The sequence below is a fragment of the Urocitellus parryii genome, chromosome 14 (genome assembly GCF_045843805.1).
Source record: "Urocitellus parryii isolate mUroPar1 chromosome 14, mUroPar1.hap1, whole genome shotgun sequence".
NCBI classification, from domain to species: Eukaryota; Metazoa; Chordata; class Mammalia; order Rodentia; family Sciuridae; genus Urocitellus; species Urocitellus parryii.
In genome coordinates this window covers 1,477,796-1,503,448 of record NC_135544.1, presented here as the reverse complement: position 1 = coordinate 1,503,448, position 25,653 = coordinate 1,477,796, and the positions used below count along the sequence as shown (strand labels likewise).

General features: G+C 43.2%; 1 pseudogene; it reads left to right on the top strand.

The window, feature by feature from the left end:
- Positions 1-9,803: 9,803 nt before the first annotated feature.
- On the top strand, positions 9,804-23,799 carry LOC144250186 (chromatin target of PRMT1 protein-like; annotated as a pseudogene).
- The last annotated feature ends 1,854 nt before the right edge of the window (positions 23,800-25,653 follow it).

The following is a 25,653-nucleotide window of genomic DNA, read 5'->3' as shown; positions in this document are numbered from 1 at the left end:
GCTGTAGATGCTGTCAACTCTGGGGCCTTTCAATCATGGGAGCTCTCCAAGCCCCTTTCCCCATCTCTTCCTTGTCCTTGTCCTCCTTCTTCCAGGGCTGGGAGCATGACCCAGCTGGTGCCAACAACTGCAGGATGCCACAGCTCTACATGCAGTAGGTGGCTGGACCCATGCCAGCTCCTTAATGCTCAGCCCCTATGCCACACATCCCTTCACAGCTGTGCATGGACCTTTATCACCTGGGATCCCTGTCCCCAGGGTTGCCTTGTCAAGTTGGAGGACCTATTGATCTTCACTCACTTAGACCAGGCTGCATGGCCAGCAAGGTGCTGTGGTCCAGCTGCAGCATCAAGCTGAGCCTCTTTCCATCTGATTAGCAGAGGAGATATACCAGTCCCAAGCTGCCCTCTCCAGATAGACTCACAGTTCATGATGTCGTGCCCACCTCCTGGCGGCTTTGTATATTCTGCAGCCACAGCAATGGCAGCCGTGATGGCAGGCAGTTCCTCAACCCCAAGGGTGGTGTGTGGGAGGACCCTGGCTGGCCCCAGACCTTGGCCTACAGACCCCCATACAGAAGCAGAAAAAGCGTGACCAGCTGTGGGGCTGCAGACCCTGGTTTCCCAGCTTGACACTATGCATGCCTTGGTGATCGTGCTACCCCTACTCGCCCAGCCCTCCCACGGCCAAAGGTGCAGCATGGGAATCTGAGGGCTCCATTGTGGCAGACAGCAGGGGTGTGGGCAGCTAGGAGCCCCAGTACAACTTGCTGTGGGCATTGCGGCGACTGAACAGGGCATACCAACATCACCATTACTACCACCACCTAACTCCTTACTTGCCCTATACAGGTGCGTCACTGACATCTGCCTGGCCAGCTGGACCCTTGGTGACTCTGATGCTACACAGCCTGCACAGCCAAGCCTGAGGCCTGCTAGCAGTGCCTCTGGGCCCTCACCACAAATCTACTGGAGGACCTTCCAGAGAGCACCAAGTGCATGAAATGAGGCTCATCCAGACATCCCTGTGGAGGCAGGAGGGTACTGGCCACTACTGTGCAATGCATGCAACCTGTAAGATCAATAACCGCAGCCTGCCCCTCATCAAGCCCCAGAAACACGTTCCTTCCTCTTGGTGGCTAGGACTATCCTGTGCCAACTGGAACATCACCACCACCACCTTATGGGGCTGAAACACTGAAGGTGAGCAAAGTAAAATTTGCAATGCAGCAATCAGTGTTAAATCATTTGCATAAGATTGAACAATATTTTTATAATGAATGTAAACCTTTTACCTTAATGGTACTTAAAATGCTATAAAAGAAAAATATGAACCTAGACCTTCGTGTGCTTCTTTTACATCTCATTTCTATATCCCCAATTGTTTAAGAGAACTATTTCAAGAACAAGTCCTTTCTCAGAAAAATTGCCTTTTTTTCCCATTTGTTAACACTTTTTATACAAGAACACCAATATATTCACTTTCTTTTACTGTGGAACATGTGCTGGAAAAATAGCACCAAAACTTTACTACTTAATGAAGAGCATTTGCAAATATTCTAGGCATTTGTAAACACTTTGTTGAAGTCTGTGTTGTGTGACTACCCTACAGGTTGGATTACACTAGGTAAAATGGGATGTCATATAGAAAACAATTTCACCAAAGTTTTAAAATTAAAAGAGTATTGTTTTGTCTTCAGATAAAAATGATATGCAATTTTTTTGGTGGTAGTCATTGTTTTTTGTCACTGTGACCAAAATACTTAGCAAGAACATCTTAGAGGAAGAAAAGATATTTCAGAGGTTTCTGTCCTTGGTCAGTTGGCACCATTGTTCTGGGTCTGAGGAGAAGCAGAGTATCATGGCCAAAGGGCAGAACAGAGGAAATCTGCCCAGCCCAATGGCAGCAGGAAAGCAAAGATTCAGAGAAAGCTCACAGGGACAAAATATAACTTCTAAGGGCTGCCCCCACTGACCTTCTTCCTCCAGACTCACCCACCTGCTGGTAGTTACCACCCAGTACCTTAGTCCTCTCAAATCTTCCTCTCAAAGCCATTAGGATTAGCACATTGTTTGGTCACAGCACTCATAATCTAATTACTTCACTCTGAGCATTCCTTCACAACTCATATGCAAAGCATAACACATTTTAATTGCCAAATAGCAAGTAGTTTTTGCTCAGTATCTAAGTAGGTTGATCATAACCATAACATAAATGATGTAATTCTGTCCATCCTGTGGCCTGTGAAACTGCTTTTTTAATACTTGTATGGAAGCTCCATCAGACTCAACTGGGACACAAACACGTTGGCTAATATCTACAACCAATTATGTCCCACCTCAAGTTCCACTTGCAAGGCAGTAGCATCAGGCACCACAACTTACTGAATGCAGCAGTTGCTTCTGTGCGCACCGAAGTCTTTGAAGTGCAGCTGCATTTTCAGATGATGCTTCTGCAAATACATGAGTTGCTAGCTAGTTGAAAGCCCCACAACAGGTTTATCTTAGGGACTATGCTGCATCTTCATACTTTGCTCCACCTTTGATTCATGTTAGAACAACCAGCCCTGGAGCCCTCCCAAGGCCTAAATGCAAGAGACAGCAATGAAACAGTCAGAAATTCTTTAATGCTTTTTGCAACAGCATATTTCCTTGCCTGTTTGGAGCCATTAGGAAAGAAGCCCACTTTCTAACCTTCAATTGAGGAGACTTGGGATTCTTCTGTCTACTACTGATCATTTTATTAAGTTCTCCAAGACCTGTGGCCAGCCATATATGTATGTATGTATGTATGTATGTGTGTGTGTGTGTATATATTTAAAATTGCTTCTTTTTTTCTCTAATTGCATCAACTTGCACACTGTTGTCTAGCTGCATATAGTATTTTAGAATTTCTTCTCATATTTTTGAGCTGCCATTGACTCTTAGTGTTGGCTTCAGTATCTTGAAAGTGGGTCCTTTCCTTGAAGTTCTTAATTCTTTGAAAACTTGATGCTGTTTCAGCTGAAAAATGAGCAACACTATTAAAAATTAAGGGGAATTGTTTAAAGAAACTAAAAAGTAGTTGCAGACTACATTGGATAATTGTGACTTTCAGTTGTTCTGTATCAGTTGAATTTTTATGCTCTTTTCCCTGTGTATGTGGTGGTTCTATTTTTTTCCAATAAAATTTTTATTTAAAAAAATGAAAGAAATTCATACATCAAATAATCACATGAATATTTACTTGTCATAATCAAACTCATTATATAATAAAAATTGAGCTCACAAGAGGATACAGCTGCATAGCAGTTGAAGAGCAAAAACTTAAAAGTCTGACTACACAACATGTTGGTAGTCTGGGCTTCCTGGATTACTAAAAGAGAAAGTGTAGGGAGTAGAATGCTTTTGCACCATTAGTGGGGGTAGCACTATCCCTTCAGAGAGCATAAAGTCCAGCTACTTAAAATTAAAACCTACTTCTAGTATATGATGTAGCCCTTATCTTCCTTTGTATATTCTTATAAGATCTTTCAAGGGACATTCACCCTTGCTTTACCTTTAATTACTGAAAACTACAACTAGACCTCCATGTTTGGGTGATCAACTTCCTATGGTACATCCATACAGTGGAATACTATACAATAAACCACAGGAATGGGTCACTGACACAAAGGAATGGGTCACTGACACAAACAAAAGTATGCATTCCTCTCAAAATCATTACGGGGTGCTGGGGTTATAGCTCAGTGGTAGAACACTTGCTGGCATGTGTGAAACACTGGGTTTGATCCTCAGCACCACATAAATATAAATAAGTAAAATAAAGGTGTTTTGTTCATCTACAACTAAAAAAATTTTTTAAAAAATTGTTACATTTTGTGAACAAAGCCAAACAGGTCACTTTGTATATATTCATTTGCACCCATTTCTTTTTTTTCTTTTTTTTTTTATTATTGGTCGTTCATAACATTACATAGTTCTTAATACATCATATTACACGGTTTGATTCAAGTGGGTTATGAACTCCCGCTTTTACCCCGTATACTGATTGCTGTATCACATCAGTTTGAGAAGAAGATTTACATTAAACAGGGATGAGAGGTGGGAGGGAAAGGGAGTGAGAAAGGAAATTGCATGGAAATGGAAGGCGATCCTCAGGGTTATACAAAATGACATATAAGAGGAAAGGAGGGGTAAGACAAGATAATACAAATGGAAGAAATGATTTACAGTGGAAGGGGTAGAGAGAAAGAAGGGGAGGGGAGGGGAGGGGGGATAGTGGAGAATAGGACAGACAGCAGAACACATCAGACACTAGAAAGGCAATATGTCAATCAATGGAAGGGTAACTGATGTGATGCACCCATTTCTAAAAATTATTGACACAACCATAGTGATGGAGAACAGATCCACACCACCTGGGGGACATGGAGGTGTAGCATGGAGAAGGGTGAAAGGCAAGACACAGGAAGGAGCATGAGGAATCATTTTTAGGTTTCACTTGACATAACTATATGATCATGGAATATAATTTGCTCAAATTCAGTTTTCAGTATCTCTGCTTTTTCCTATACTCCTTCTCTCCCAGAACTCTCACCTGTGCTCTACAGATGTTTTTCTTATTAATCATTTTTAGTACCCTGTGGATATAAATAAAAGTGAAATTCACTGTGATGTTTTTAGATATGCACACAGGAAGTTTGGTCACACTCATTCCATTGTTCTTTCCTTTTCTGCCCCTCAATCCCCATCCTCTGCTCTACTGATGTCTCTTCTATTTTCATGGAATTCCCCAAATATTTGACCTTTCACTTTGGGGGTTGGGTTTATTTCACTTAGCAAGATAGTCTCCAGTTCCAACCATTTACTGCCAAATGCCATAGTTTCATTGTTATGTTTTTTAATTTATTTTTTCGCTGTCATAATTATACGTGGTGAAGAATGGAACCCAGTGCCTCACACAAGCTAGGCAAGAGCTCTACCACTGAGCCACAACCCCATCCCTTATTTTTTATGGCTGAGTAATAATCCATTGTATGTATAGGGTGTATATGTGTGTGTGTGTGTATCATACTGTGCTTATTGATTTATGTGTTCATGGTCACCTAGGTTGATTTCATAGCTAGTTAATGTGAGTTGTCCTGCTATAAATATTGTTATGGCTGCAGACATGTAGTATGCTGATTTTTAGCTCCTTTGGTTATACATCAAAGAATGGATAGTTGGTTGATATAGTTGTTCCCTTCCTCGTTTTTTGAGGAACCTTTATATTGCCTTACAGAGCAGATGAACAATTTAGGTATTTGTTTTCCGTATCTGGCATGAGGAAGAGAATGGAACAGATAGGTGAATTTTCTTAAAAAGGGATCATTGTTTAATGGGAATAAGCAGCCCCCTACCCCAAACATGGCAAATTGTATTTTTTAAGTATAAAAATCTCATGGTATTCCAATTTTATTCTAATATGTGTATTTTTAAAAAGTAGGGACAGTAATGTTGTTTGGACCAAAGTATATCCCTTAGGGTGTGGTGTCTGTTAGTTGACATCCCTCCAACATCTTTCCACAGACTGTCACAGGCTGCTACACATACTACCTTCTGGGACCGGATTCTTTTGCAATGTTGGGCTTCACACATCTCCGCCCCCGCCCCCCACCCCACCCCACACGACACACATGTTGCTTCTTCCTCCACTGTGTAGTCAAAGAACAAGAAAGACACATGAACAGACACAGATGAACTAGAAAAAATAGGATTGTATGCACATCACTGGGGAAAGAGGATGGCTATTGAGGCAAACAGATGAGGGAAAGGGAGCAGAGGACACCCTAACCAGGTCCAAGGCCAGGGAAAATGGACCAGAGCTTCCATCAGCCAAGGTAGCTAACAAGCCAGGCGGGTCGAGCTGAGTGTCCATAAAGTTCTCCTCCGCACTTCACACAGGTTTGCCTTAGATCCAGCCTGGTTGACAGTGAGCTCTGAAATTTGACCTGGAGCCTGGGGTAGGTATGCTAAACCCAAAGTTCCCTCCACCCTTAGGAGCCCCAGTTCCCATGAATTCCACTGGGACAGGAATTGTGCTAGCAAAGATTTAAGTGCTGTCCCTGGAGCTTGTCATCCTGCTGGCATGTCTCAGTTCAGACCTTGTGGCTAAGCCCCTGCACACAGCACCTGGATCTTGGAAAAGATTGGCAGGGTGTAGAGTGGTGTGCATAATGGGGTCTATGGTGATGTGATTTCCAAATGTCCTGGCTGCATTGTGCTGCCACTCAGCTATTGAGCTGTGAGAAAGCTTAAGCCCATAGCTGGGACTAGGCTTTCTGGATTACTCAGAGAAAGAGTTGTGCAGTCAGTTGCTACTCACAAGCAGCCCTAGATGTGACTGATGGGTGGTTTCAGCACTGTTAGGATGCTGGAGAGTAGAGCTTGGTTCCTGCACTGGCTGAACTGGTCAATTTGCGGATAGGGGATGGAGGCAATGCTGCCACTGGGTGGGATGTTCCCATAACCAGGGAAAAACCTGTTGTATGGGTTGGAGTTGTTCTGGGAGACAAGAGGAGACTAGAGGACGACAGCCTTTGATAGACTGGTGGTATCTACAGCATTAATGGTGGCAGACTTCAGGTTGTTATGTCTCTGTCATCTAGGAAGGAGGCCACTATCTGATCCATGACTGGGAATAAGATGATCAGAGGAGTGTTGTGAAGAGGGACTCTCCCTTCTTGCTCATGAGGGTTCTCAGATGTGGGCTGAGGAGTGGTTTGTGGAACAAAGGGATGGTTCCATAGGAGTTGGGGCAGGAGATCCTAAAAAAATGTGGTCTGGTCCTCACCAGTCCATTTTCCACCTGCCTGTGATGCCTAGGAGTATGGACGTGGGGGAATGGGTAGGAGCTGCTATTTGAGCTAGGGACAATTATGACAATCACTGCCATAGAATAGGGAGTAGTGTCCAGGGCAATGGCCTCAGCTGGACAGTTGGCTGCTGGATCGGGAGCACAGATGCATTGGCTCTAGAGGTGGCAGATTCCCTTTCCAGAGTTAGAGGATGACCAATGCTAACATGTTTGCTGGTGAAAGGGATCAAAGGAGAACTGGGAAAAAAGGAAGAGGAGTAGGAGGAAAATCCACACACTTAGGGTTGGAGATTCCATTCTGCAGGAGGCAGGTTGAAGGGGAAAGGCCCCTGGATATGAGGTATGGGGAAGAGGGAAATGGGGGGGTGCAGCAGCTCTTGCCAAGTGAGTAGAGTGATGATACTCTCCAGCATGAATATCCACACTGGGACTGAGCCTCAAGGGAGGAAGAGGTTATCAGGAGGAGGGAGAGGAAGACAACTAGGGAGGCCCACCTCAACAGTAATTGGTGTGGGGGAAGGTAAAGGGACAGACAGGATCAGGGGCAATCAGCCTGGTTTGCCAATGGTTGGTGGCAAGAATAACTGGGATCTGGGATCTATCAGTGAGTGGAGCCATGGATCTACAGTCCTTTCAGGATCCACAGGTGGGGAGAAAGAATTCAGGGTTGTGGTGCAGGCCGCTGCAGTCTGTTTTACCCTCCAAGGCCTCCATGTCATCCTCCATGATACGGCTCTTCTTTGGAGACAGATCCTTCTTCTGCAGGGTCCTAAGTCTTCCTCCATAAGAACCACAGTGTGCTTAGGAGGTGTGGCAGCTCACCTCAGTGCCACGAAAGTGGTATCTACAGGGTCACTGGCATGTGGCTTTCTGTTACAGGGCCTCTGGCTAGCAGGTATGAGTGGAAGAGCACTCCCTAATGGGTCAGTTGAAGACTTTCCCCTCCACCCCATCTCCTGATTCCTGGGATCCTAGAGAACTGGGCAGAAGGTCTTCATCCAACCCTTGCTTTACCCACTTCTCTGGAGGCATGGAGCAGTCTGGGGCTGCTCAGGGAGCCCTGGTGCCTCTGTATCAGGCTGCACCAAAGTCAGCACACCTGCAACAGGGCTGTGCCACCTGGGGCAGTATGGCTGGCAGAGAAGTTCACTGGAGGCCCCTGGTCCCTCTCTTGTATGGTGTTTCTCTCTTGAGGCTCAGGAGTAGGCTCCACACAGGAATGTCTTCCTGGGTCTCTAGAGGCTTGTAGGGTGCTACTCTCCTATTGCTGGGGGTGCCCATTTCCAAATTGTCCTGCATAATCTCTTTGCTCTCTGCCTCCTCCTCATCTTCCTCCTCTTTCATTCTCCTCTTCCTCTTCCACATCCCTGTCCTGTGCCACCACAGACACTTCTACTGCTGATGCCATCAGTTCCTCTGGTTGCTGTTGGGCCCTCACCTCTGTTTGCTTTCCCAAGGAAAAAGAAGATATGTGACCAAGTGTCCTGGGCTACACACCATGGTGGACCTGCTTCAGTGGTGAAGGGTCTGGGCTTGGGAGGAGGATTCTCAAAGGGTCAGAACCTTCAGTGGACAGCGAGTACTTTTCCCTGTGGTCCCTCCAGGAGAGCGGCGGGAGGATCCACCGAGAGCAGAGCGCCACCTGCAGGAGAGGGCCTCTGTAGCAGCCAGCCCAGCAAGGCACAGCCAAGCAAGGCACAAAGGACAGGTTTCTTGGTGGAAGTGTCTGCAGGCAGAACTGATGGCAAATGCTGGGGCAGCAGGGTGATCCTGCTCAAAGCTGGAGGCTGGCAGGTCAGGCCACTGGGCGGGCGATAGGCCGAGAGGGCCAGCTGGTCGGCGACCTCGCTTGCTGAGATGACTGTCCATTCAGAGGAAGTGGTGGAGGCCAATCCGGAGAGGAGAGAAGAGACCGAGGCAGCCGGGCTAGGACACTGCTAACTTCCGTTGTCCAAACGCACACCTCGGAGTCCAGTTCTTCTGACGTATGGCTGGAACAGGTGACGGGGAGAGGGCGGGCAGGGATCTCGTGGGGAAGAATGGTTGGTGAAGAGAACGTCCCCAGGGTAAAGGGCAAGGCCCACTGTCCACTGCTGGGTTGCACTTCGTAGCTCCTGGGGACTCCCCGCTTTCCTATCAGATGTGTGATGTGTAGACTGTGGGACTGCAGCCTGATTCCACATTGATCTTTGGTCTTGAGTACTAGTTGCTCAGGCTCTGTGGTGCTTGTCCAGGGTGCTATTTTGGGCACGTGACCAGTCCTCTCCTCCGGGGCAGGAAAGGGGTTTGGAGATGCTAGACGTGGAAGGGCCTTGCAAGTGGTGCTGAAAGCCCAACCTCAGGGCGACTCAGATCCTGCCATGTCCCTCCAGCGACATCTCCATTTCTTGGATTCTACCTTACTTTTAGGGACATCTTCCCTCAAGGCTAGAGCCTCACCTGCTGCCCTTAGCCTTCTGAGGAGAGGGAGGGGTGTCCAGAGTGAGGGGCATGCTGTCATCCACACACCCCTTCCTGCAGATTCCATTCACTTCCTTGAAGACCTTTGTTAAGAGCACAGAAATCCACCCACCCTTTCTGAGGTCAGTCACCCTGTAGTGGCACAGCCAGGCCTTGGAACCAGAATGCTTTCTGTGATCTGTAATATTTGCCCACTTGTCATTTCAAGGCAAAGTAATGTTCAGTTCCTAATAGGTGATTCTTCTGAGATGCTTGGGCTTTGTAGAAGTGATCATGTTGAGGTCAAATTTGTCAAGGCAAAATATTTCCACATTGATTACTGATTTAGAAAAATGTCCTATAATGAGAATTTATACCTGGCCAGCTAATTTGGGGTGGTGGGTGACTGCTCTGCTACTGGGATGTTAGAGAGGTGCTCTTGGTCTCTGCACCCACTGTGCCCACCATATGAAAGTCAAGAGGGTGAAGTAAATTGTGCCACTAGATGGCAGATCCCTAAACCCATGATGCACATCATGGGACCCAGCACGGTCCAGGAGTGGCAGCAGTTTCCAGATCCTGCTATTCCAGAGCTCACAGGATTGACAGCAATTGGCTTTGATACTGGATGTGCAACAGTGTGGTTGGTGACTGTCAATCCAGGATGTGAACCACTGTAGCTGATAGTTGAACAGTTGGGAGCATATTGTGACCGTGAACAAAACAGACACCTGTCACTTTGTTGCACATATTTTGAGACTGACTGGGGCTTATTCCCTGTATTGCAGGCACTGTGACGCCAACTCTCATCCGTAGCCTGTTCTCTCCTCTCTCTCTCTCTCTCTCTCTCTCTCTCTATATATATATATATATATATATATATATATATATATATATATATATATATATAAAATGTCAGTGCAGTGCAGGATCCAGCAGGGAATATAGCTGGGTGTTGGTGGCAGTGATGCAACAGGCAACAGGGACACCAGTCCACCATGTACCATGTGTCAGTAGGAGATCATATCTCTGCACTGTTCCACCTGGAAGTAGCCATTTTGAGTGTCAAGATCAGAATTGTGTCTTTTCCAGTTTATGTTAGTTGCCAACACTTGGAGGCTGGACTCTCTTGGATATGGAAAACCAGGGAATCCAGCAAGAAGCAAACATCAAACCAACAGTTGCAAAATTAAGCACAGTTTATCCAAACACTTTTCATTAGTCTAGCCTCCAAAGTTCCACTCCAGAGACCATTCTTATTGCTCTCAGGCTGGGTTCCATGGAGTCTTTGCATCTGAGGATAAATCATATTTGAGCAGGACCATTATAAGATATTACAGTTTTCGATATGAGGTAGCTCATGCATGAGACAATGTAAGAAAGTTTTGAGGTGAAATGATGGGGTTATAAGACCCTAAATGAAGCAGTTCCTTAATGCATTCATATGGTTAAAGGAAGCTTTTCGTGTGGTTCTGGTAGAAGCTCTGAAGACCAAAATGCTGATAGGACTGTTGATAGGAAACACTGTGCTCATGAGTTTGCACAGGAGGAGAACTCTATTGGAAAAGGGACTAGAATACGTTTATGTTACATCCTGGAAAAGATCTTAAAAAAAATTTTAGTTGTAGATGGACACAATATTGTTGTTTATTAATTTATTTTAATGCAGTGCTGAGGATTGAACCCAGTGCCTCACACTTGCTAGGCAAGTGCTCTATCACTGAGCCGCAACCCAGCCCCTGGTAAAGATATTGTCTACATTGTGCACATGACCTGTCATTGTTTTTGTGGCTGTACTGCCTTAAAATTTCCTCCACTAATTAATCTGGAGGAGGAAATTTTAAGGCAGTACAGCATTCAGGCAGTGGTATGGATATTTCTAGCAGCTTAACCAGGTTTACTGTGATAATATAGAGCAGAAGGAAGAATGCAAACTTGCATTTTGGTCAGAAAAGTTGGAGTAAAACTGGATTTCAGGAAGTTGTGGTTTTTAGTGCATTGCTGTCACTAGAGTGAAGCTAAACGAAGACACAGAGGCAATAGGGGAGAACACTTAAGGACATTTCAGGAATTGGCAAGATCCTATGAGCAATTCATATTCATATAATATAGAATAAAAATTCCTTTCAGAAGATGAACCACTAGGAATGGGTTTCACCAGGCTCAGACACCCAAAGGCTGCTGCAGCCATGGTTCCAAGAGGCTTCACTACTGCTTGAGATGGAGATATACACTGGCTTCAACCACATGGTGCTGGTTCTGCAGGAATGCAGGATGCTGTAGTTAGGTGGTCATGAAGACTTCCAGCAAGATTTCAAAGGAAGGCCTGGCAGGTCAAAGTATAATGAAGCTAGAATCCCTGTAGGTAGGCCCTGAGAAGGTAATTCGTGAAGCTGTGAGAAGAAAGCTGAAGCTTCAGAAGAGAATCCTTGGATTAAAAGATGCTGGTAATGTGCAATATATGTCAGGCAATGTTACTAGCTGAGCACAGAACTAGTTTATGTGAGAGGCCAAGGGTCAAGGCTGCCCAAGTCCTTTGAAGCCCACTGTGCACAACATGTGCCCCAGATGCTGAGCATGGGGGATAGAGGACTTGTTGGCCCAGCTGGGTTTTTGTCTTGACTTCTATCCTTTTCTTCTTTCTATGTGCCCATTTCTCCCTTTTGTAATTGAAATATTTATTCTGTGCTACTATACATGGATATACATAAGTTGATTTTGATTTCTATATAAGACACCCCAGAGGGAATCCATAGTTCCCTTCCTCTGTCTCATCCCACTAACTCTCTTTCTCCCTTGAGGCCCAGTCCTAATGTGGGAGTCCCTTGCTTGGTTTCACCATCCTGTTTTCCTGATCAGAGCTATGGCGCCTCTCATTGTTTACCTTCCCACACCTCATAACCAGGTCCTTTTCTCTCCAAGAGTATTCCCTGCAGAATGGAATCCCCAACCCCCATGTGTGTTGATTTTTTTCTCCTCCTCCTGCTCCTCCTCCTTTTGCTACTCCTCTTCCTCATTCCATTCCAAGCCTCACTCTGGTGCCTTCCAACTGCAATCCTAACAGCCATAGCCAGAACTTAAGTGCTTCCAGTGTCTCTTCCATCAGCACAGCCAAGTCCTCTGCTCACCTGACTCACCATCCCATTGTGCATCCTGAGGACATGGCCATGGATACTACTCCCCTTTCTTCTTTCTTCTTTTTTTTTTTTTTTTTTTGATTCTGGGGATTGAACCCAGGGCCTTGTGCATGTGAGGCAAGCTCTCTACTAACTGAGCTATATCCCAGCCTGACACTACTCCCCTTTCTACAGCAGTGATATTACCATCTCCCACTGATAGCTCCTGTCCAGAACCCCAAGTCCACGGCCCTAGGAAGCACAGGCAGTCAGCAAATGGATCATTCTCCACTGGCTTCCCAATACCTCAGTTCTCCAGTCCCAACTCCAATTTGAACAATTCCTGTGTCCCACCAACTACTCCTCAGTCTGCATCTGGGAACAATGGAGAATCTCTTTCTGTGATGCCCTCCTGCTCATAATGGTCCCAGTTATGAACCACCATTGACCTCTCTCCTGGCAAGCAGAGCCTGTGCACCATCACACTCAAAGCTTGCAGCTGTTGAGCCCTTGGATACCACCCCTCCTTCCTAGACTGTCTTCTTCCAGTCTCTTTCTGCTTCCCAGCAGACTGGCAGCATTGCCTTGGCTCACTTCTCCACAATTTGGGGTACACATCAGGCTCAGGGACCAAGTGCCAGTCACCAGCATCCATGAGTTCTGGAGCTACATCTCAGACTCCATCTAGGGCCACTGGTGGGCAGCATCAGCACATTCTTTTAGGGTAACCCAGGGTGCCCAGTCCAGGCTATGGCTTAACTTTCAACACTTCAATTTTTAAGTGATAACACAGGGCAATCAGGACTTGGGGGTATGACATCATCACCCCAGACCCCTTTGGCACACCACTCAATGCATGGTCAGCCTTTCCCCAGGTGCAGTGCATGGGTCATAGCCCCCAGAACTGGTATGGACTTGCCCACAGGTAGGCTGGATCCAGGACAGGGCTTCACAATTAGCTACCTCCACTCTCAGGCCTGCAGTGTTCTTGGGACCTGCACTGCTAGGACTGGATGGAAGGCTGGTTTTGGAGTGCCCATTCCAGACCCAGGGTCCAATCCTGTAGCCAGCCTTAAACACCATGGATCTAAAGCACTCATTGTTGAGCACAAGGGCATCTTCATGAACACTTGGCTTGACACCTCTACAATACCCACACCCTGGTTTGATGCCAATCTGATTGATCTGAGCTCTGGACCTTTTCCCTAGCTTTGGATCTGACTAGGATGTTTATTGCTAGCTAGAGGGCCTCCCTTTCCCCTCACCTTTTTGCCTCAGTGGTCTTCTTCCTTCCTTAAAAATGTACATACATTCTTATTATTTCAAGTTCTTCTATCTCCGCTCATGTATCTTCCTTACTGTGTTAATGAGGTTATAAGGTGATTATTTGGATGTAATCCAGTGGATTTTGTGAATTCCTAATTGATGAAGGTACAAGACCTAATATAAATACAGATGGTCCCTGACTTGCAATACTTTGACTTAAGATCATTCAACTGTAATGTAATGCCGAGGTCCTAAGCATGCAGTGGGAACCTCATCCTTTGAATGATGAACTGATATTTTCCCAGGCTAGTCCTATGTGGGTCCTCAGAGTCCTGCAATTCTGGGCAGAAGCAGTGAGCTAAGCTTCAGGCAACACCTGTACTGTGCTGTGCTACTCAGCTGTGATACTGAAAAGCTGAGGTACTGTGAATTCACATGAACCTTAGGATTTTTCACATCTTCTGAGTTTATCAGTAAATAGCCCCTCCTGAGTTCTTGGGAGAATGAGTGGTAAAAATGTATGTGCTTTGCATCCAATTGAGAAGTGGTTAAATCTTGTACAATATGCATACAGAAGATGGGTCTTCATCATGACAATCAAGTTGAACATTGTCTTGGACCAGTGGTTTTCTCTACCAATGAAAGTGAAATCTAGTCTCCAGCTTAGATTAGTTGTGCTCCTGGTCACAGCTGCTCTGCTCACCCCTTCTGCCTTCTTGACTGTCCCAGGTTCAGACTACCTTTCCCACTCTTTCCTAAAGATCAATAAAATTAAGGAATCTGTAGCAAGATTTGCCAAGACAAAGAAGACCCAAACAGCACTATCAAAAATCAGCATGGGACTCTGCTCTGAGCGGGGTGGCCATTTTGTTTTGGACCCCGAGCAGGAGTTGGCAAGGGCAGCTGTGATGGCACAGAGTAAAGGCAGAGAGGGTAAGCCAGACGACCTGGCAGATTGACCGGCTAGGCAGTCAACCTAAACCCATGAACCTCGCATTCTACCGCTTACTTATTTACCAACCACTCACCTAGTGCACCTGAGCCCCTCCACCATCAACTCAGCCCTGATGGCAGGCCTGGGAGGAGCACAGGCGACTGGTTCCTTTGATTCTCGGGATTTGAAGAGGGCTGCACAATCAGTGCTGAAAGTTGTGCTAAAAAGCACCTAGATCTTTGATCCTCAAAATGGATCAAAGACCTAGGAATACAACTAGAGAGACTCTGTGTCTAATAGAAGAAAAAGTAGGCCCTAATCTCCAAAATGTGGGATTAGGCCCCAACTTCCTTAATAAGACTCCTGTGGCACAAGAATTAAAATCAAGAATCAAGCTCTCTCCTGCTAGCCCTGAGTAATCCTTGCTGCCCTGCTGGGCAGCTAGAGGAGCGAACCAGAGAGGGGAGCCGTCTCGGACCTAGCAATAGAATTAAGGACCAGCAACCAGCCAAGTGACAGCAGCTACACGCGCCAGCGGGGAAAGCAGACCGGACCCACAAGGACAGGTCCGGCGGACGGCTGAGGGCTAGGCCCGTCCCCTCCCCCAGTGTCTGCAGGTAGGAGGGGTACTGTGAACACCAGCAGAGCGGGCCCAAAGCCTGCTGAGGGGCGGAACCGGCCCCTCCCCCAGTGCCTGCAAGCTAGGCCAACCTGCAACCCATCGGAAGGTTAGGCCCAGCAACCTATGGAGTGACACAGGTGCCCCTGGCGCCTGCTGGGTAGGTGGACCTTTGACCGACCAGCAAAGCAGACCTAGGGCCTGCCAGCATGGTAGACGGATCACACTAATTGGAGGAGGATCACAGCCACTACCTGCCCTGCAAGGGTGATTTTTCAACTATACAAGAGCAATATAAATAAATAGAGGGGGAAAATATCAAAGACACAACAATTTCACCAAGCAGAAAGAAACGCCAGCAGTATGAAACGACAAGGAAAGAAAGGACCACAGGCAATGCAGGTCAATTCAACTTTAGAAGAGGTAATAGCTGCAACAGATGGAATGTCAGATAGAGAGCTCAGGACATACATGCTTCAGATGATCTGGAGTCTCAAGGAAGACATGAGACAGCAAAATCAGACAATGAAAGATCACATTGACAAACAAATCCAGGAAGTAAAAGATCAATTTCACAGGGAGATAGAGGTAATAAAAAACAAACAAATAGAAATACTAGAAATGCAGGAAACAATAAACCAACTTAAAAACTCAATTGAGAATACTACCAGCAGAGTGGATCACTTAGAAGATAGAACATCAGACAATGAAGACAGAGTATTTCAACTTGAAAAGAACATAGATAGCTCAGCAAGTCTACTAAGAAACCATGAGCAGAACATTCAAGAGCTATAGGATAATATCAAAAGACCAAACTTAAGAGTCATTGGGATACAGGAAGGCACAGAGCTCCAAACCAAAGGATTAAGCAACCTATTCAGTGAAATAATACAAGAAAACTTCCCAGACTTGAAGAATGAGACAGAATCCCAAATCCTAGAAGCCTACAGGACGCCGAATGTGCAAAATCATAAGAGATCCACACCTAGACACATTATAATGAAGATGTCCAACATACAGAATAAGGAGAGAATTTTAAAAGCTACAAGGGAAAGGAAGCAGATTACACTTAGGGGTAAACCAATCAGGATAACAGCTGATCTCTCAACGCAGACTCTGAAAGCTAGAAGATCCTGGAATAACATATTTCAAACGCTTAAAGAAAATGGATTCCAACCAAGAATCCTGTATCCGGCGAAATTAAGCTTCAGGTTAGAAGATGAAATTAAAACCTTCCACGATAAACAAAAGTTAAAAGAATTCACAGCTAGAAAACCATCTCTTCAAAAAATCCTTGGCAAAACATTACAGGAAGAGGAAATGGAAAATAACATTGATAACCAACAATGGGAGGTAGGACAGTAAAGGGGGGAAAGTAGTCAAAGAGGATAACAAATCAGGTTTAGTAACATCAATAAACAAATATGGATAGAAGAACAAACCATATCTCAATAATAACCCTAAATGTTAATGGCTTAAACTCACCAATTAAGAGACACAGGCTAGTAGAATGGATCAAAAAACAAGACCCAACAATATGCTGTCTACAGGAGACGCATTTGATAGGAAAAGATGTACATAGACTGAAGGTGAAAGGTTGGGAAAAATCATATCACTCATATGGACCACGGAAACAAGCAGGAGTGTCCATACTCATATCTAATAAAATAGATTTCAAGCCAAAGCTAATCAAAAGGGATAAAGAAGGACACTTCATACTGCTAAAGGGAACCATACACCAACAAGACATAACAATCATAAATATATATGCCCCAAATAATGGTGCAGCCATGTTCATCAAGCAAACTCTTCTCAAGTTCAAGAGTCTAATAGACCACCATACAGTAATCATGGGAGACTTCAACACACCTCTCTCACCACTGGACAGATCTTCCAAACAAAAGTTAAATAAGGAAACTATAGAACTCAATAACACAATTAACAACATAGACTTAATTGACATATATAGACCATACCACCCAACATCAAGTAGCTACACTTTTTTCTCAGCAGCACATGGAACCTTCTCAAAAATAGACCATATACTATGTCACAGGGCAACTCTTAGACAATACAAAGAGGAAGAGATAATACCATGCATCTTGTCTGATCATAATGGAATGAAACTGAAAATCAATGATAAGAGAAGAAAGGAAAAATCAAACATCACCTGGAGAATGAACAATAGGTTGCTGAGTGATCAATGGGTTTTAGAAGACATCAAGGAGGAAATTAAAAAATTCCTAGAGTTAAATGAAAACACAGACACAACATATCAGAATCTATGGGACACATTGAAAGCAGTTCTAAGAGGAAAATTCATTGCTTGGAGTTCATTCCTCAAAAAAAGAAAAAACCAACAAATAAATGATCTCATACTTCATCTCAAAATCCTAGAAAAAGAAGAGCAAAACAACAGCAAAAGAAGTAGAAGGCAAGAAATAATTAAAATCAGAGCTGAAATTAATGAAATTGAAACAAAAGAAACAATTGAAAAAATTGACAAAACTAAAAGTTGGTTCTTTGAAAAAATAAATAAAATTGACAGACCCTTAGCCATGCTAAAGAAGAGAAGAAGAGAGAGAACCCAAATTACTAGCATACGGGATGAAAAAGGCAATATCACAACAGACACTTCAGAAATACAGAAGATAATCAGAAATTACTTTGAATCCTTATACTCCAATAAAATAGAAGATAGTGAAGGCATAGATAAATTCCTTGAGTCTTATGATCTGCCCAGATTGAGCCAGGAGGATATAGACAACCTAAACAGACCAATAACAATAGAGGAAATAGAAGAAACCATCAAAAGACTACCAACTAAGAAAAGCCCAGGACCGGATGGGTATACAGCAGAGTTTTACAAAACCTTTAAAGAGGAACTAACACCAATACTTTTCAAGCTATTTCAGGAAATAGAAAAAGAGGGAGAACTTCCAAATTCGTTCTACGAGGCCAACATCACCCTGATTCCGAACCCAGACAAAGACACATCAAAGAAGGAAAACTACAGACCAATATCTCTAATGAACCTTGATGCAAAAATCCTCAATAAAATTCTGGTGAATCAGATTCAAATACATATCAAAAAAATTATACACCATGATCAAGTAGGATTCATCCCTGGTATGCAAGGTTGGTTCAATATATGGAAATCAATAAATGTTATCCACCACATCAATAGACTTAAAAATAAGAACCATATGATCATCTCGATAGATGCAGAAAAAGCTTTCAACAAAGTACAGCATCCCTTTATGTTCAAAACTCTAGAAAAATTAGGGATAACTGGATCATACCTCAACATTGTAAAAGCAATCTATGATAAGCCACAGGCCAGCATCATTCTGAATGGAGAAAAATTGAAGGCATTCCCTCTAAGATCTGGTACAAGACAGGGATGCCCTCTCTCACCACTTCTGTTCAACATAGTCCTCGAAACACTGGCCAGAGCAATTAGGCAGACGAAAGAAATTAAAGGCATAAAAATAGGAAAAGAAGAATTTAAATTATCACTATTTGCAGATGATATGATTCTATACCTAGCAGACCCAAAAGGGTCTACAAAGAAGCTATTAGAGCTAATAAATGAATTCAGCAAAGTGGCAGGATATAAGATCAACACGCATAAATCAAAGGCATTCCTGTATATCAGCGACAAATCCTCTGAAACGGAAATGAGGACAACTACTCCATTCACAATATCCCCCCAAAAAATAAAATACTTGGGAATCAACCTAACAAAAGAGGTGAAAGATTTATACAATGAAAATTACAGAACCCTAAAGAAAGACATAGAAGAAGACCTTAGAAGATGGAAAAATATACCCTGCTCATGGATAGGCAGAACTAACATCATCAAAATGGCGATATTACCAAAAGTCCTCTATAAGTTCAATGCAATGCCAATCAAAATCCCAACAGCATATCTTGTAGAAATCGATAAAAGAATCATGAAATTCATATGGAATAATAAAAGACCCAGAATAGCAAAAACAATACTAAGCAGGAAGTGTGAATCAGGCGGTATAGCGATACCAGACTTCAAACTATACTACAGAGCAATAGTAACAAAAACAGCATGGTACTGGTACCAAAACAGGAGGGTGGACCAATGGTACAGAATAGAGGACACAGTAACCAATCCACAAAACTACAACTATCTTATATTTGATAAAGGGGCTAAAAGCATGCAATGGAGGAAAGATAGCATCTTCAACAAATGGTGCTGGGAAAACTGGAAATCCATTTGCACCAAAATGAATCTGAATCCCTATCTCTCGCCGTGCACAAAAGTTAACTCAAAATGGATCAAGGAGCTTGATATTAAATCAGAGACATGGCATCTGATAGAAGAAAAAGTTGGTTATGATCTACACGCTGTGGGATCGGGCTCCAAATTCCTCAATAGGACACCCATAGCGCTAGAGTTAACAAATAGAATCAACAAATAGGACTTACTCAAACTAAAAAGTTTTTTTCTCAGCAAAAGAAACAATAAGAGAGATAAACAGGGAGCCTACATCCTGGGAACAAATCTTTACTCCACACACTTCAGATAGAGCCCTAATAACCAGAATATACAAAGAACTCAAAAAATTAGACAATAAGATAACAAATAACCCAATCAATAAATGGGCCAAGGACCTGAACAGACACTTCTCAGAGGAGGACATACAATCAATCAACAAGTACATGAAAAAATGCTCACCATCGCTAGCAGTCAGAGAAATGCAAATCAAAACTACCCTAAGATACCATCTCACTCCAGTAAGACTGGCAGCCATTAGGAAGTCAAACAACAATAAGTGCTGGAGAGGATGCGGGGAAAAGGGCACTCTTGTTCATTGCTGGTGGGACTGCAAATTGGTGCAGCCAATTTGGAAAGCAGTATGGAGATTTCTTGGAAAGCTGGGAATGGAACCACCATTTGACCCAGCTATTCCCCTTCTCGGTCTATTCCCTAAACACCTAATAAGAGCATGCTACAGGGACACTGCTACATCGATGTTCATAGCAGCTCAATTCACGATAGCAAGACTGTGGAACCAGCCTAGATGCCCTTCAATAGATGAATGGATAAAAAAAAATGTGGCATTTATATACTATGGAGTATTACTCTGCATTAAAAAATGACAAAATCATAGAATTTGGAGGGAAATGGATGGCATTAGAGCAGATTATGCTAAGTGAAGCTAGTCAATCTTTAAAAAACAAATACCAAATGACTCCTTTGATATAAGGGGAGTCAACAAGGACAGGGTAGGGACGAAGAGCTTGAGAAGAAGATTTACATTAAACAGGGATGAGAGGTGGGAGGGAAAGGGAGTGAGAAGGGAAATTGCATGGAAATGGAAGGCGATCCTCAGGGTTATACAAAATGTCATATAAGAGGAAAGGAGGGGCAAGACAAGATAATACAAATGGAAGTAATGATTTACAGTAGAAGGGGTAGAGAGAGAAAAGGGGAGGGGAGGGGAGGGGAGGGGAGGGGGGATAGTAGAGAATAGGACAGACAGCAGAATACATCAGACACTTGAAAGGCAATATGTCAATCAATGGAAGGGAAACTGATGTGATACAGCAATTTGTATACGGGGTAAAAGCGGGAGTTCATAATCCACGTGAATCAACCGTGTAATATGATGTATTAAGAACTATGTAATGTTATGAACGACCAATAAAAAAAAATAAAATAAAATCAAGAATCAATAAATGGGATGGACTCAAACTATAAAGTTTCTTCTCAGCAAAAGAAACAATCTGTGAGGTAAATAGAGAGCCTACATCTTGGGAGCAAATCTTTACCCCTCACACATCAGATAGAGCTCTAATCACTAGGGCATATAAACACCAAAAACAAAATAAAAACAAAAACAAACAAAAAAACCCAAATATCCCAATCAATAAATGGGCCAAGGATTGAAGAGGCACTTCTCAGAAGATGATGTACAATCAATCAACAAATATATGAAAAAATGTTCATAATCACTAGCAATTAGAGAAATGCAAATCAAAACTTCTCTAAGATTTCATCTCACTCCAGTCAGAATGACAGCTATTAGGCATACAAACAACAATAAGTGTTGGGAGGATGTGGGGGAAAAGGTACACTCATACACTGCTGGTGGGACTGCAAATTGGTGCAGCCAATATGGAAAGCAGTGTGGCGATTTCTTGGAAAATTGGGAATGGAATCCCCATTTGACTCAGCTATCCCTCTCCTCGATCTATACACAAAGGACTTAAAAACAGTATACTACAGGGAAACGGCCTCATCAATGTTTATATATAGCACCACAATTCACAATAGCTAAACTGTGGAACCAACCTAGATGCCCTTAAATAGATGAATAGATTAAAAAATGTGGTATATATATTTAATGGAATATTACTGAGCAATAAAAGAGAATAAAATCATGGCATTTGCAGGTAAATGGATGGAGTTAGAGAAGATAATGCTAAGTGAAATTACCCAATCCCCAAACATCAAACGTGGAATGTTTTCTTTGATATAAGGAGGTTGATTCATAGTGGGATAGGGAGAGGGAGCATGGGAGGAATAGGCAAACTCTAGATAGGGCAGAGGTTTTGGAGGGGAAGGGAGGGGGTATGGGCTAATTAATGAGGGTTGAATGTGATGATAATTATTACCCAAAGTACAGGTAGGAAGACATAAATTTGTGTCAACATACTATATATACAACCAGAGATATCAAAAATTGTGCTCTCTCTATATAGTAAGAATTGTAATGCATTCTGCTGTTATATATAAATAAAAAAAAGAAAAAAAAGCACTACCTAGATGTCCCTAAATGAGTGGTGAGGCAGCCAACAGCAACTTCAGCTCCTTCTTAATCTTACTTAAATGGCCCTGGGGTCCAATGCAAAAAAACCTGTTGTAAGCTAAATACCCATACAAGGCTACAGATCTCTGTTCTTAGAGGCATCTTAATGTGGTACAAAAAGCAAATTGGTGATTGTTTCAAAACCCATATCAGAAGATTTTTTTTATGATAAACTGTCTGAAATATTTATCTGGTGGGATGTATTTTAAAAAGAATCCAGACTCCCTCTCTTTAATTCAAGTTTGTTTTTTTTTTTTTTTTTTTTTTTTTTTTGCATTGATACAGGGGTGGTGCAGCACAGTAGCATAATATACCCTGGCTGCAAAGGCTTGCTGCCCAGTCCAAGGCCAGCAGTGTTATGTCTGGCCTGTAAGAGGCAGGTAGGAAGCCATGAATATGTCCAGAGACCGTCGAGTGCCGTTCCTGGGCCTTGTAAGAGGCACTTGATTTGCTCCATTTCACTTTCTTTCCATTCTGCTTTTTAGTTTGTTTTTGTTTTGGATTCTATTAACAGTTAAGTGTTCTTCCTTTTCATTCCATTAAGCTTAACCATGTCAGATATAATAGAGAAATATCTTCATGGGCTCTTTTTTTTTTTTTAAAGAGAGAGTGAGAGAGGAGAGAGAGAGAGAGAATCTTTTTAATATTTATTTTTTAGTTCTCGGCGGACACAACATCTTTGTTGGTATGTGGTGCTGAGGATCGAACCCGGGCCGCACGCATGCCAGGCGAGCGCGCTACCGCTTGAGCCACATCCCCAGCCCTTCATGGGCTCTTAAATGATTGAACTTCTCAAAAGTACTCACTTGGAACTGGAAAAAAAAATGATCATTTGAAACTGAGAATAATTAAGGTGTTTAAAGGCAGTTTCTATCTGAGAGCTTTGTTCATTCAGTATGTTTGGCCAGTGATCTTTATCAAGTTGATGTTAAAACGCTTAACACATTTAATGTCTATTTTTGCTTTTTCTCAAGCATATGTGCTTCTATCTTTATCTCTTAGGATGTGGTATTTTAATTATCTGTATTCACATGTTCCTAAGTGACATGTATATTTATAAATGTGATACGCTCCTATAATTTATGTGGATGTATTATTTCCCTGGCTTCGGTGATGCTCTAGGCCTTCCTTGTATTTGTCCTTAAAATCAACCCTTGAGTTCCCCAAAGTTTAGGCTTTCTCTGTTTGTCTTTGAAACCACATCTTCTGTCTCTTGTTATCATATCTGCTTCTTGCAGAGCTTAAAGCAGCACCTGGGTAAGAGTAACATCCAGGCACAGTCAGGCTGACATGTAGGGGCCCTGGTCAGGGGAGCAATTGGAGGACGAGGTCTGCCCATAATCCAGAGAGGCTTATCCAGAGGAGGACTACATGAGGGACATGCCACCAGAATCCTACTTAGGAGCAGGATGTCGCTTCGAGACTAAAACCTGCTCTGAGGTAGATGAGTCATAGCTCCCTGAATGGGTTTAAGAAGAGGTGGTATTGGTGGTCATGGAGGTCCTAGGAGAGTGGGGCCGAGGGCATGGAGCCTGGGTCATGGCAGACTCAATGGTAGAGGTTGGGGCATGATAGGTCAGGGAAGAGGGGGCTTTGGAGGCTAAGGTGGTGGATGGGGCAGAAGTGCCCTCACTCGCTCTGTTATTGACCAAGGAGCAGCTGGACAACCAGTTGGATGCATACATGTTGAAAACTAAAGGACACCTGGATGCGGAGTTGGATGCCTACATGGCATAGGCAGATCAGAAACCAACGATTGAAGCCTGCCTGCCTCTCCTTCTCTGAGAAACTCACCACATCTGTATATAACCTTGAGATAACAGATGAGGAAAAAACATGATTGATGCTGGAAGGACCTATCTCAATGGTCTATGGACTCACCTGTCACCAGCTTGTACATTTAGTGTGTTCCTTTTACTTTTTGATACTGTGTTGTATGTTGTATGTTCCCCTCTCCCTTCACCCAGACTTTGTACGTGAATGTGTTGGCCTTGTGGGTAGAACGCTTTGTCTACCTCTGCCTCCCTTCACTTATCATACATTGACATTCTCTGTGTCCCCACAAAAAGTTCCAGAAAGAGCCAGTTTTCCTCCTTGATGCTTTGGTTTCCGAGATAATATTCTTTTATACATCCTGTTTAATAGCCTCTTAGAAGTGTTAAGAAAATCTGGAGCTGAAAAATAATGTTTTGCTTCACTGTTAACGATGTAGTAAATTGGGAACAATGACATTGCTATAGGAACAGGTAAGAGGTTACACATGGTATCTGCTTTGATGGAAGTTGCTACAGGTGCACTGATACCACATCTTTGGTAACCTGCATGCTGGATTGGGGGTACGTGCACTTTCCACCCTCAATGAGATTCTTAAGCTTGCCTCTTGGCTTTGCATCATATCCAAAGGGATGGGGTTGCCTTATACCTGCAATTGAGAGGAAGAAGCTATTTGGTTTGACTACCACAGCAGAGGGAGAGGAGTGGTGGGGGAGGATAGGAGAGACACCATTGGCAAGGATCAGGAGCTGCCCATGTCAGAATGCAGTTACCATGTTTGTCTCAGACCACTGTTGGGCTTCTCCATTTGTTAGCTTTATTTGATTCCCTCTTTCTCTTGAAGATTTAAATTCAACCATATTCTTCCAACTGTTCCAGTTTCAGTGGAATCTTGTATTTCTGGTGGTTCATTATAACAAATTGTTCTCTCAAATCCCCCCCTCCAAAAAAAAAAAAAAAAACCAAAAACAAACCCAAACTCAAAACAAAACAGCATGGGAGCTACTGATATAGCTCGGCTTGCTTAGCATGTGTGTGGCCTGGGTCACAATCCCAAGCACTGCACAAACATGCGCACACACACACACACACAAACACACACACACACACACACACACACACACACACACCTATAGACACAGACAATGAAAGCTACACACCAGAACTTCATATGGGACAAGGATATCACAGAAAGTTATCAATGCACTTATGTACAAAAATTGAGTGATAATCATTCTAAAATAAAGATAATTAAACAATAGAAACGTGAAGACTAACAACAATTTTGCACATAAAGTGGTGAAAGCTGGTGGGTAGAGTCAGCAAGACAATGGAGGTGTACATGACAGTTGCACAGTGGGAAACATCCAAGGAATTGGAGAGAAGGGGACCCTTTCCAACTCATTTTATCTGATCAGCATTACCCGCACCTAAAGCCAAGCAAAGATAAATACTACAAAAAAGGGGGAAGAATAAATAAACCTCTGTTTATTTACACAGATTAATATACTGGGTGACCCCCAGGAGTTGCAGTACATTGTGAGCATGCTCAGTAGAAGGTGAGAAGAATTAGTGTGTCTGTGTGTGAAAGGAATGAAGGAGGGGAGAGAAAGAGAGACATTCATAGTTAAAAATCTAAAAATGATATCAATATTAAATTTGAACCAGAAATTTATATCTAAATCATGAATGATTTATGCACATGGGTACATAATGTACTGTCTATAATACAGACACAGATACACTGCTGTATATTTATGTATTTAAATACATAATGCTATAACAAAACATAGCACATGGAGATGAGGCAGAAAGCCT